Here is a 5863-nt window from a genome sequence, read left to right as displayed (position 1 = left end):
TAGCACTGGAGGTGGGTGTTCAGAGATCATGAGAAGCTGGCCAGGGGCTCAGCTCAGCCTCACAGCAACCAGGCTGATGTTTCTTTCCCCACCTCACAGCCACATTTCCTTCTGTTTGATGGCCCCAGACCACACAAGCAATAGACTTCTATAAACTGTTCTACCAGCTCCGCCATGGCACAGGGAAAGTCTATATGATCCATCTTTCGTGTATGTTTATCTTCTCATGGTTGTGCTTCTCGGACTGAATTCTGACCGATGTCTCTTAAGTATGACAGTACAACACTATAGTGCAGTGAAAGAAAATGTTTCTGCCCAGTAATTTGTACAAAACTGTACAGATGGATCTTCTTACTGGAAGGAAATGAATTTTGACAATCACAAATCAGTTTCAGAGGGGTTACAAGTTTAAATTTACACACACACATATATGTATATACATATTCCTGGGAAATATGTATTATGAAAAAATGATGCATGAATTTCAAAATTTTGCTACACCAAAATAAACTTGTAGTAACTTCTTTTTTTAAAGAATTATTTTATTTATCTTTATTTATTTTTTTTAATTTGACCAGAGAGGGTCAGTGTGTGTGTGTGTGTGTGTGTGTGTGTGTGTGAGAGAGAGAGAGAGAGATAGAGAGAGAAAACACAAGCCACCAGGTCTGGGACTCAAACCATGGTCGGCCATGTGGGAGCCCAGGGCCTTTAACCACCACACCACCTGCAGGTCCCAACTTGTAGTAACTTCTTATGACATGTCTGAACAGGATCTAGTCTGAGACACTAAGAAGGCCAGAACATTGATTGAAAAAGAGCTTCTGTCAGAGCAACATGAATTCTACTAAAATTGAAGCAAGAATAAACATCACACTTACGGTGAAGCTCAGGTGGAAGAATGGTGACATCATTGATCATTTATGAAAAGCTTATGGGGACAAGGCCCCCTAAAAATCAGCAGTTTACAAATGGATCACTCATGTTAAAAAGGATGAGGTCTTTCTAGCCAGCCAAGTGTTGAGTATCTCTTGAGACAACTGGCACATCATTGGAGATAAGAGAAAGTCCTACCATGAGAAATGGAAGCACAACGCAGCACATCCTGCAGCCAGCACTAAGATGGCTCCCCACTGCACTACACAGCCCCTGGGCTGGGAGGTAGCAAAACATGCCATATCCCCAAGCTGGACACAGGGAGCCTCTCCTGGGGCTCAGAGTGTTGTATATGCAAAACTAGAATCAGGGATGCTATCTACAATGCATCTAACAGAGAACTGGTCTGTGCCAAGACTCTGGTGAACAACTGCATTGTGCGCCTTGCAGATGATACAGCAATGGTATGAATCCACTGTGAGCTGTCCTAGGGATAGGATCAAGATGACTCTTGAGGAGGTAGAGATTTTAAACGAACAAACAAATAAAAAAAGGATTAAAGAAAATTCAGAAGAAGTATAATGAAAGGGAAAAGAATGCCAAAATCAGCCACCTTCTAGAAGAGCAGTTCTAGCAGGGCAAGCTTCTTCTGTGTGCACCAAGACCAGGCCAGCCTAGTGTGGCCGAGAAGATGGCTATGTGCTGGAGCACAAGGGGCTGCACTTCCAGCTGAAGAAAAGCAAAGCCGTCCTCCTTCCTGTCATAGCTCATGTAATAAAGTTCTTACTCCAAAAGGAAAGGAAAACAAAACAAAACCAGGATGCGATCATGTTGAAGATGACATCTGCAGCAGCGGACCATCCACATAAATTTGTAAGGAAAAAAATAATTGTCTTCATGCTCTAATTAAAGAGGATTGCTGATTAATAGGAGAAACAATAACCAGTACCACAGACATCTCAACTGAGTACAAAGCTGTAGTGCAGTAAAACTGCACAACTCCGATTGAAAATTAAAGTTGAAAACTTTCTGTCTAGCCAGTGTCAAAAGTGTTGCATCCACATCTGCTGTAGATAAGAATAGATCTTTCCATGGAAACTTTTAAGAAGTGCACCCAAGATCCTGAAGCATTTCTGCAAAGAATTATAACAGGAGATGACACATGGCTTTACCAGCATGATCCTGAAGACAAAGAACAATCAAAGCAATGGCTACCAGGAGGTGGAAATGGTCCAATCAGGGCAGAAGTGCACAAGTCAAGAGCAAAGTTCACGACAACAGGTATTTTGCTTGTTGACTTTCTGGAGGGCCAAAGAACAATAACATCTGCTTATTATGAGAGCGTTTTGAGAAAGTTAATCAAAGCTTTAGCAAGAAAATGCTCAGGGAAGCTTCATCAGTGCCTTCTACCACAATGCCCTAATCATTCCTCTCAGCAAATAAGGGCAATTATACAAGAATTTCAATGGGACGTCATTAAGCCCCTACCTTACAGTCCTGATTTGGCCTTTTCATTTCTTTTTGTTTCATAATTTTAAAAAATCTTTAAAGAGTACCCATTTTTTTCCCAATTAATCATGTAAAAAAAAGTCTGCATTGACATGGTTAAGTTCCCAGGCCCTCAGTTCTTTGGGGATGAACTAAATGGCTGGTATGATTGCTTACAAAAGTGTCTTGAACTTAATGGAACTTATGCTGAGAATAAAAGCTTAAATTCCATTTTTTCCATGAATTAAAATTATTTTTTCTATTGCTAGAGGGAATGTGAGTTCACTAAAGCTGGAGGGAAATTTTTTTAAAAAAACAAAAGCACTCCAATGGGGTGTGGTCATACCACAGTGCTTTTTCTTCTATTATTCCTTCCTTTCAGGACTTTGGTGCACATGCATAAGTCCCCAGTGTGTTTTCCAAGTTACTAGGCTTGGATTCAAATTAGTCAACCATGTGAGATCTGATTCCCTTATCCACTTTGGTAGCCCTAAAAGAGATTTTCTTTTAATTTAAAAAAAAATTTCAAGAGTTTGAAAGACTGAGAGAGAGATAGCTTCTCAAATTGGCTCTTGACAGCATGATCCACCCTCAGCCTCAGCCATTTCTGGATCATGGATGTGTGTGTCCCCAGCATACTCAGAGAGGTCTCCAGATACAAACCCAGAACCCTCCCACATGGCTCAGCCTTGAAGATGTTGCATTTTAGCTCTGTGCCACTGTTTTGCCCTTCCATGAACTTTCAAAGGCTCCTCATAACATAACAGTTGATTAATTAGGCTACCTTAAAACTTAATACTTTGGTTTATCAAAAGATACTGTAAAGGGAGTCTGAAGACAAACCACATAGTAGGAGAAAATAATTGCAGTGTATACATCAAAGGACCTATATTCTGAATTTATAATGAAGTCTTACTCAACAGTAAGAAAAAGCCAACAGTGAGACAGAAATATAGGCGAACCATTGGATAAACCTCTCAAAGGAGAACATCCAAAGTTCCAATACGCAAATGAAAAGGTGTCCAACTTGTTTAGATGTATGAAAAATGAAAACTCAAATCACAAAGAGATACCCTTACACATTTACCAGATGGGCAAAACTGAAAAAAATCAAACAGAATTAAGTATCAACAAAAACAGAGAGGAACTAGAACACTTGTTCATCACTGACGACATTGAAATTGGTTCTACCATTTTTGGAAAACTGATAAAAACCTATTCAGTCTAAACATATGCATTCCCTGTGATTCAATAATTCTACTCCTGAGTATATTTGACAAAAATGGATAGGTATATGAACCAAATAACACACACGAGAATGTCTGTAGCAGTATGTATGATAACCACAAAACTGAAAACAACACTATGTATCACTGCAGAATAAATAGTAATTTCTGCTACATGCATACATAAAGTCATATATAACAATGACATTAAATAAGACCAGTCCTGTAGCATAGTGGTTACACCTTGTGTAGCAGAAGCCAGAGCCCACATGACCCACCAGAGTTCGAGTCCCAGCCCTAATGACTTTAAAAGCATGCCCAGTGCACATGTATGCTCAGGCTCCTGATAGAATGGAGAATTGGAGGGAAAAGGTGTGCTTTTTCTCTTTCACAAGTGTGTACAAACATAAACACACACTCTCTAGCATAAATAACACCCAACCTACAACTATACATTTAACAATGAACACGCAAATATCACGTGGGTTAAAAAATGCTAGCACTAGCTAAAACAGAGTACACGTCTTATGATTCCATTTATATGTAGCTCACAAGGGGGAAACAAAGGGACTAATTACTGGAAGAGGATGTGAGGGAACTTTTGGAGGCCTAGCATCCTATTTTTTTTTAAATCTGATTACTGTTTGCATGTATGTATTCAATTTATAAAAAATTATCAAGGTGTATGCTTGGAATTTATGTACCTTTCTGGGAGCATACTGTACTTAAATTAAGAATTACATTTTAAAGTGATGTCACTTACTGAATGCAAGTACAGATCATTGTTTTATCTAACATTAGCTGTCTGGTAGACAGAGCCAAGACAGCTAAAGTCGTCTGAGTGCACGATCCATGACTCTCAAACAGTCTGATAACCTTAAGCCTTAGTTCATTTGAGCTGCTCTAACAACATACTATAAACTGAATAGCTCATCGACAATAGGAATTTTTGTCTCACAGTTTGGGAGGTTGGAAAGTTCAAGATCAGGAGTGGGCAGATTTGGTATCTGGTAAGAGCCCTCTTCCTGGTCTATGGGCAGCTGTCTTCTCACTTCCTCCTTACTTGATAGGAGTGACTGTCTTTCTGGGACCTCTTGTATAAAGTCACTAACTTCATGATCCAGCCAGAAAGCCCTCATGACCTAACCACCTCCCAGAGCCTCCACCTCTTAATACCATTACTTTGAGACTTAAGATCTCAAATATGAATTTTGAAGGGACACAAATATTCAGAGAGTAATACCTTATACATTTTCATTATTAGTAACCAAAGGATTTTTTTTAACTAGGTAGGTAGATGCAATATTCATTTTAAGACATAATTTAGTTTGGAATTATCTACACCATATTCTAGGAAATCAATGTAAAACAGAATGTATTAGAGTAAAATCTGATCCTAAGTGGAGAATCATGGGCTTCAATATTTAACAGAGCTAAATGTAGAATTACTGTTGAGGGCAACATGATAGTAATAACAGCAACTACGCTGAGGAAACAAAATACACATTTTTGACCACAAAAATCTGGAGGAGCACAGTGTGACATTTTCACAAGTTTCTTATTCTTTGAGAGTGTTCCAAGTAACAAATATATCTTACACCATGTCATGCTGGAAAACTATAAGGATTCAATTCAAAATGCCTGGCCAAGCTGTAAACTACATCGACATGCGCAACAGACCAGCATTCCAAGAAACTTTGGGAATTAATGTAATAATTAAGAATGCCAAGAGTGTTTTAAAGGAGATCAGAGGCACTCATGTGTTGAAAGGTTCATTTGAGGTTTTTAGAAGATTTTGAGCCAAGTTTCTTTTTTGAAAGTGTGTCAAATCTGTTTTCCAGCCAGCGTGGGGCTAGGGGAGCACCACTCCTACTTGGGAGTTGAGTGGCGTTAGCCAATCCTGGTAGAGCTGTTATCCCTGCAATAGAACTTGGAAACCAGGACCAGCAATTGGCACAATGGTTGTGTTGCTGGACTCCCATATAGTCAACCGCTGTTCGAGTCCTGGACCCAGTGGTTTAAACTGATGTTGTGTGTGTGTGTGTGTGTGTGTGTGTGTGTGTGTGTGTGTGCGTGCCCAAGATCCCTAGAGAAGAATGGAGGAGAAGGGATTGTGGAGCGGTCATTCCCCCAGGAGGGTGATTTCTCGCTGTCTCTCTGTCTCTCTCTGTCTTTCTGGGGAGTGCATGTGCCCTTTAGCAAAAACCTCTCAGAAAAAAAAAAAAAGGACTTGGTAACCAAGGTTTTGCAGTCTTGGCCACCGAGGGTGGGGGGGC

Source organism: Tupaia chinensis, unplaced genomic scaffold, assembly GCF_000334495.1.
Source record: "Tupaia chinensis unplaced genomic scaffold, TupChi_1.0 Scaffold000362_1, whole genome shotgun sequence".
In the NCBI taxonomy this organism is placed as follows: domain Eukaryota; kingdom Metazoa; phylum Chordata; class Mammalia; order Scandentia; family Tupaiidae; genus Tupaia; species Tupaia belangeri.
Note: the sequence above shows the minus strand (reverse complement) of the source record.